Source organism: Paramormyrops kingsleyae, chromosome 5 (assembly GCF_048594095.1).
Source record: "Paramormyrops kingsleyae isolate MSU_618 chromosome 5, PKINGS_0.4, whole genome shotgun sequence".
Taxonomy (NCBI): Eukaryota; Metazoa; Chordata; class Actinopteri; order Osteoglossiformes; family Mormyridae; genus Paramormyrops; species Paramormyrops kingsleyae.
The window spans coordinates 31,446,218-31,454,993 of NC_132801.1; positions in this window are offsets into that span (position 1 = coordinate 31,446,218).

An 8,776-nucleotide genomic window follows, 5' to 3' on the forward strand; every position below is an offset into this window, starting at 1 on the left:
CTATTAAGGTAAAGAGAATTGTATCTTAAATCAGTTTGTACCAAATTTGATCTAAGTTGGTCTTATGAACCAGTAAGTCAAAGTTTGGGTTCAGCCATTTTGTACTGTATGCTGACTCAGAAAAGAGTGAACCCAGGAATCCGCCATGTGTGGTTCGCACAGTCAAGCGTAGAGGAGACAATGTCATCAACTGCATCATCTGTCATTCTTTATTAAATGCATGCCGATATCAGGCCAATATGGCTTTTACAGGCTTTAAGAGTAAGACTGGGTAAAACTGGGTAAAGTTACTTCCTGTGACAGCATTTGATGTATACAAATAATGACACAGTCTAAGAAACAATTATAAGAAAGAATCTTGCAAGTGTACTCAAAGTTTTGACTCTTACTCTTAAATGGTAATTTTGTTATAGTGATGTGTCCAATGGTAAAGGGAGCTGAAGAAAGCTGAAGGCTGAAGAAGGAGGCTTTCTGAGCTTGGCGTAGCTCAGTAATTACACACATTACACACATTAATTAGCTCAAGTAAATTTTAATATCTCCACCAATGTGTAGGGAAATTAATTACATTTTAATTAATTATTATTTAATGATGATTATTAACTAATTGTTATGTCGAATGGTTGGTTCCTCCAAACTCAATTGCGGTATCCCTGTGAGTCTGTTAATGTGAGATTTAAATGGGATTCACTAATTACCAGTATCGCTTAGTAACCTGGGTTAGAAGGCTCGTCCAGTGAGCTGCATCACCAGGTAATGTAAACGATTGGTAGCGAAGCTCTTCTCACGGTCGTTGAGAGAGAGCCTCGCGATATTTCAGACGAGCTTGAGGTTCCAGAGCTTAGTAGCCAGATCGCAGAGAGGCAGGGATTATTGTGAGCACTCAATAAACAGAGGCTGAAGTTGTATAAAAGGCATGCATTTATTTCTAACATTATACTAACATGACAGACATTAGACTTAACATACACAACAAACACAAAATAATGGAATATGAAAGTGCAGTGACCAGATTTAAATGGGTAATGTTATAAGGGTTCTGCAAAGCAAGCAGTTTGTGGAAACACGACCTTAAAGTCATAAAGCAGATTTAACAGAACAGCTTAGTTTGTTAGAATGAATGGAAGTTGGTTTACTTGGTTGCAGAGTGGGGGGGGGGTCTTGGTAATTGGTTGCAGAGGTGATGAGCTGAGGGAATGGTGGCACTCAAGAAGGCGCGGCGTTTGGAACGGTTGTTGGAGTGGAGCCCCTTGGATTCTTTCTTCTTGTGAAGCTTTAAGGTGAAAGGCTTTGTCTTGGGGTTGCCGTTCTCTGTTGGGTGACAGGCCTTCATTGGCAGGCTTCAGGACGGGCTTCTTTACTGGGCTTCGCGGTGGTCTGGCGATCTCTTCTCTGTTGGGTGACAGGCCTTCATTGGCAGGCTTCAGGACGGGCTTCTTTACTGGGCTTCGCGGTGGTCTGGCGATCTCTTCTCTGTTGGGTGACAGGCCTTCATTGGCAGGCTTCAGGACGGGCTTCTTTACTGGGCTTCGCGGTGGTCTGGCGATCTCTTGATGTTTTCTGGAGGGTTTCTCCCGGGCTGCATACTCTGTGGGGCTGATCTTCTCTCAGGCTTTGCTCTGAGGTGCCAGGTTTTATGGTCTAAAGTTCATGAATAGGGATGACCAGGAATCCAACACCTGAACCAATGGCTGGCCATCTAGTTGCCGGGCTTTCGGAGGGGTGTCTGGGGCAGTTCTTTTGGTATTTATGACTAGACTGATGCCACTTTACTGATGATTTTCATTAAACTGGTGTAACTTTTGATACATACAATTTCATGATAACCACTGACCAGATGTGAAATCAGGAGTGATTTTCCATCAGTTTGACACCAACTATGCCATACCAGCCTGGAGGTTCTCACCTCATAACATCTGTATTAATTAATTAACAGTTGCTTAGATTGTATATGTTACTGACTCACATCAGTATACAGCATCGGTGTTTGTGTTGCACATCAACAGATGTTGCCACTTGAAATATGTCGTTTGTAAGTTGTACAAATATTACATTACATATTCACATCGAAACAGCACTTAACCCTAGATAGGCGTGGCCGTTAGTTTGTTGCAAATTAAACATCTGGAAACGACATATTTTGGTTGGTGTGGCTTATTACAATGATCTGCTCTCCAGAATTGATACTATACACATTATACACAAAGAAAGAACCTCTGATAGTTAGGAGACACACTAAGATACCTGGTTACATTACTTAGTTTTCAAGATTCCTCTGGGATAACCATGAGAGCATGTATGCAGGGGTAGCTATATATATATATATATATATATATATAGCATATACTGTATATAGTAGTTCAAGTGAGAGGGGTAAAATGTAAAATAGGTGATTCTCTGTGAAAACACAGTGGCACAAAATGATTGTCTGAGGACACAAACAAACATAACCTATATGGATATTGAGACTAGCAATAATAAGTAAACACATATACAGGGTATACACCAGGAAAACTTAAAAGATATCTTTCTTTAGAGCAGCGTTTCTCAAACTATGGGCCGCGGACCGGTGCTGGTCCGTGAGAGGGTTCCTGCCGGTCCGCGGAGCCTCGCTTCTGCACCAACCAAATGCAGTCAGATCAGGTCTGATCTCAGCGCTGCTGTCACTGCGTGCCCCTCCTCACCCCCCGACTTCACGTCCCGCCCCTTGTTTCAACATTCTAGAATGTTAATCGTTCCCGCCCTTTGTCTCATTCACTCCAAACTTTTCACAGATACACACGCTTTACGAGAACTGTCAATAAATCATGGCGTGTTCAAAGCAAGCGAGTCTGGATTCTTTCTTTTGGAAGCGTCCATCAAATGATGCCGACTTACAGGATGAGCCAGAGGCAAAAAAGCGTCGCCCATTTACTCGAAATTACAACATTTCATACATTAAATTCGGTTTTATTTCTAGCGATAGTTCCCCCTCGAAACCAATCTGTGTCATCTGCTGAGCTATGCTAAGTAACGAGGCCATGAAACCATCAAAATTACACCGGCATTTGGAAACAAAACATGCACATCTAAAAGATAAATCAGATGACTTCTTCAAAAGAAAACGCAATAATAATACACATAATAATAATAATAATAATAATGATAATAATAACAACAACAACAACATCAGCCTAATTATATATCTGTATACTTGGCAATAATATGGTCATTTGGCAATAATCTCAAATTTAGCCAAAGCACTCCTGTTAGGTCATGTTTAATATTGTTCTTACATAGGCATAAGCCCTAATAATACTAATACTAATAGTAATAATAACAGTATTGGTGTAATAATAATAATGACAACAATAATAATAGTAATACTATCTATCTATAGTAATAATGTCTATCTATCTATCTATCTATCTATCTATCTATCTATCTATCTATATATCTATATATCTATCTATCTATCTATCTATCTATGTGGATATGCTTCTGGGGGGGTTGTTTATGCAGGGCCCTGCAACCCCAAAGCCTGACATGACTGGTCCCCAGGATAAATAAGTTTGAGAAACGCTGCTTTAGAGTGTTGGGTGAGTCTGTGGTATGTAAGGCTGGATGGACGGGGAGGGGGTTGTGTGCCATGTTGAGGGACCCCTATCCTCCACTCTGCTGTCCGCAGGTCCCTAAATCTTTGGGTCATAAAAGTTGGAATGCTGGCCTCCCTTGTTATCCAAGTGTGTGTGAGTGTATGTGTGAGAGTGAGATAGCAGGCCTTTACCTATGCTGTTTCCAGCAGGGATGGAGCTCTGTCGACCTCAAAAAGTGATGTCGTCAGGTGGTAGAAGGAATATTTCAAGGACCTCCTGAATTGCACTGTCACGCCTTCCTTTGGAAGAAGTAGTGCTCATCCATCACTAGGGCTGAGGTCGCTGAAGTAGTCAAAACATTTTTTGGTGGTAAGGCTCTATGGAGGGATGAGATTCCCCCTGAGTTTCTGAAAGCTCTTGATGTTGTTGGGCTGTCTTAGCTGATACACCTCTTTAACATTGCGTGGAGACTGGAGACAGTGCCCTTGGATTAGCAGAATGGTCCCAATCTTTAAGAAAGAGGGCCAGAAAATGTGTGCCAACTTAAATAGTATCACACTCCTTAGCCTTCATTGGAAGTCTGATGCCGGGGTACTGGCGAGGAGGAACAATGCGGATTACAATCTAGGTCATGGAATGCTGGACCAGCTCTTCGCCCTCAAAAGGATACTGGAGGGTTCATGGGAGTTTGCCCAACCAGTCTACATGTGTTTTGTGGACTTGACCGTGTTCCTTGGGGGCTCCAGTGGGGTGTGTGGGGAGTATGGTGCGTGGGGTGTGTGGGGAGTATGGTGTGTGGGGTGTGTGGGGAGTATGGTGCGTGGGGTGTGTGGGGAGTATGGTGCGTGGGGTGTGTGGGGAGTATGGTGCGTGGGGTGTGTGGGGAGTATGGTGCGTGGGGTGTTTGGGGAGTATGGTGCGTGGGGTGTGTGGGGAGTATGGTGCGTGGGGTGTGTGGGGAGTATGGTGCGTGGGGTGTGTGGGGAGTATGGTGCGTGGGGTGTGTGGGGAGTATGGTGCGTGGGGTGTGTGGGGAGTATGGTGCGTGGGGTGTGTGGGGAGTATGGTGTGTGGGGTGTGTGGGGAGTATGGTGCGTGGGGTGTGTGGGGAGTATGGTGTGTGGGGAGTATGGTGCGTGGGGTGTGTGGGGAGTATGGTGCGTGGGGTGTGTGGGGAGTATGGTGTGTGGGGTGTGTGGGGAGTATGGTGCGTGGGGTGTGTGGGGAGTATGGTGCGTGGGGTGTGTGGGGAGTATGGTGTGTGGGGTGTGTGGGGAGTATGGTGCGTGGGGTGTGTGGGGAGTATGGTGCGTGGGGTGTGTGGGGAGTATGGTGTGTGGGGTGTGTGGGGAGTATGGTGTGTGGGGTGTGTGGGGAGTATGGTGTGTGGGGTGTGTGGGGAGTATGGGGTTCATGGTGACAAACTGTTGGGTCCCTGTATAACCAGAGCACAGGTTTGGTTCATATTGTCAGCAGCAAATCAGACTCGTTCCTGGTGGGTATCTTTTCCAGTGGGTGCCAGGCTGCCCTTCGTCACTGATTCTGTTCATAACTTTTGTGGACAGAATTTCTTGGCATAGTCGAGGGGCAGAAGGGATCCAGTTTAGCACCCCCAGAATCATATCATACATCAGGTGATGTAGTCCGGTTTGCTTCACTGAGCTGAGACCTGCAGCATGCGCTGGGAAGGTTTGCAGCAGAGTGTAAACTGGCTGGGATGAGGATCAGCACCTCTAAGTCTGAGGCTTTGGTTCTTGAACAGGAAAGGGTGGATTGTCCTGTCCTAGTTGGGGATGGGTTATGGCTTCAAATGGAGGAGTTTAAGTATCTCTGGGTCCTGTTCACGAGTGAGGGAAGAAGGAAGCAGGCGATTGACAGGTGGATTGGTGCAGCGTCTGCAGTAGTGCAGAGGCTATACCACTCTGTGATACAGAGAGAGCTAAGCTGGAAGGCAAAGCTATCAATTTACTGGTTGATCTAGTTCTAGATTTAATCTGATGTAGAATGGAATTGTCTGATTACCTGATGAATTGGACTAGTTCTGAAACTCCAATTCAACACATTAATACTGGCTACAGTTTAGATTATTAAGTTATAGTTTTGATGGTCAAGATAAATGTCTTATGTGAATAATTTAAAAATAGCTGAATTTAATTGGCAGCTGCAAAGGCAGGTCTGACATAGAGTCTTAAAATGCACAAAATCTTAAACCACTCACTTTCAGAGTGAAACTCATGTTGTTTGAACTTTATTATTTACTTACACTGAGTTTAGAAAAAGGTTACAAAAGAAATTACAATAGGCACGTCCTCACCTTCATGGAATGACGCATTTTCTGTCAGCAGTTCTACCATTGTACAACCCACCATTGTTCTTAAAAAACATTTATTCAGCCTGTCATCATTTCAAAGAACACATTCCTAAAATGAAATTGCCCTCCCTCTTGTGTAATACATACAGTAGTCTTCTACATATGTGCACTCAGCTATATATTCCCTCGGGGTACAACTTGGAGGAAAAAAAAACAAGTGGAAAAAAACTGCTGTTTAAAGAGAGATATATAGACAATGAACAAAAGATACTGAATCACATTGCCTTTGGGGTCACATAAAGATGAGCTCTGGTCAGGGTTACTCTCAAAACAAAACCAGAATATGACAATTTATACAGGCATGTGGCATGATAGTCTGGCTCAATAAATCTTTACCAACAATTATAATTACTGGACACTCCCTGCCAAATGACATGGCACCAAACTTTCATAGATATGGATATGGCATTAAACTTTCAAATCCAGCTTTTATGTATAGTGTATTCTTAAATAAACGACTCCACAAACAGGCTTGTATACATCATATTCATAGAAGCTGCATACACAGTCTTTGTTTTAGTAAGGTTGTTGAATATCTTTAATGCTTCCAAGAAACGTTTTTTCAGTTTGATGGACATACATTGTGTTTTATGGGAAATACTTTAATATTGTAGTCAAGTGGTGTACTATTGCCCTTTTTAAATAAAATTTTGGTGCTGGCCCTTTAAGAACTGTGGCTGCCTCACAGCATCTGCACATCGCAGGTGAGTGGAGTGCAGAAACACAGAAGCATTTTACAGAAAAAAAATGTGTCCCCGACATGTTGTACTGACAGAGGTTAGCTGAAGGATAAATACCAGGCAACTTTCAGTTGCAGGGAATAAAGCCAGGCCGAGAAGGACGACAGCACCACCCAGTGCAGATGTTGCCCATAGCAGGTTGTTGAAGCGAGCAATTAGCAAATTGTGTGTGTCAGTGCTACATGCTTGTTGGACACTGGTCGCCAAGTTAGTACCATTACTGAGAGTTTCTTTAGAGAACATCTGCTTGGTGAGGAGGAGGACATGCTCTCCACTTCTGCTTAGCTGAAAATAACTACTAGGATATTACCTACTTAAGTTACTTTGAGCTTGATGTGGTGAATATGGGGATTACCCTGCCCGAGTGTGGCTTTCTTGTAGTGAAAGAACTCCAAAATTTTGACATGATTCCTGGCTTAGTAGGAACGAACATTATTAGTCAATGTAGAGAGTTGGTTCACTCTGAGTTTGATACTTGCTGTCCAATTGGAGGGAAGCCTTCCAGCAATTTCAGAGTGCTAATGAAGTGGAGAAGAGTACTTTTGCTAGAGTAGTGGGAAGGGGTAATGTGCATATACCTGCTTCTTCTGTTGCTATTGTTACAGCTAAGGGTTTGAGCTCTGTGTATAACCAAGTTTGTAGGGACATACTGATAGAGCCGGGTTGTCTTCACCTACCTGATCTTGTAGTGGTCCCATCCCTCAACTTTTCACAAAGTCAGTTGTTTAAAATTCAGGTGGTAAATTCTTCTCAGGAAGATGTGTGGCTCCGGCCGAGAACTAGGGTAGGTATTCTCTCACCAGTTGAAAGTCTGAATGCTGAGGATCCCTGCAAAGTTCGTTTTCAGCAAGTCTTGGTAAATGTAGAAGAGATGTCTGTTGGCTCAAAAGTTAAGTCATTGGTGGACAACAATGCAAGGTAGATTTTAGACTTGAGGGAATTCCCTAGTTAATTTGTAGTTATTTAATTATGGTCATTTAGTTCATTAATTTATAACTTCTATAATCTATAATTTCTTATTTGTGTATTTCTTTCTGTCCTTGCTACTCGCTCATCATGTTCTTTGCCTCTCATACAACTTACTCTCACCAAGGCCGTCTGACCCCCCGGCTCCAGGAGTCTGTACGAAGACCAGAGATAAAGGGGCTGCTGCCCTCAGGGGGGGCAGAGACAGACACAGACAGACACTGAACCGGCCGTGTGAAACATCTTTCTGTAACATCTTCATTCCGTCTTAATAAACTGCTTAAGCTTAAGGAACCTGCCTCATCATTCAACTAAAAGAACCTGAGGTTTCATTGAAGAAATCTGTCAGACTCCTTACAGGTAGGTGATACTCCAGCACAAAAATCTGAGCTGTGTAGTCTGTTTACTCATTTCCTAGATGTTTTTGCAGTTGAGGATGATGATTTGGGATACACAAAGTACAGCATGAGATTCATTTCACTGATGACATCTCAGTGACAAAACCCTATAGACAGAATCCCCCTAATAAGTATAGAGAAGTGAAACTAAACTGTTGAAAAGGGGGGTGAGGAATGCACTACAGAAAAAGCATCGCCTGTTGTCTTAGTCAGGAAACCTGATGGTACTCGACTGCTCTGTGTAGACTACAAACTAAATACAAAGACAAAACGTGATGCTTTTCTGCTACCTAGAATAGATGAGAGCTTTGATGCACTACATGGAGCAAAGTTCTTTTCCACGATTGACCTAGCTAGTGGATATCATCAAGTTGTAATGCCTGAGAGAGACAAGCATAAGATTACTTTTACAACTCCTTTTGGAATATACTAATTTTCCAAAATGCCATTTGCTGTCTGTAATAGTCCCTCAAATTGTCAACGACTAATGCAGACTGCCATGAACGACTTTGTGTTTCAGATTTTATTAATATATCTGGATGACATACTTGTATATTTCCAGACATTTGAACAGCATCTGGAGAAGCTTGAGCTGATCCTGACACAGGTAAGGGAAACAGGTCTTAAGTTTAAGCTTAGAACGTGTAATTTCTTGCAGTTTCCTAGGACATCAGATCTCAGCACAAGGAATTGCTACTGACCCAGGTAAAACTAAGACAGTCCAAG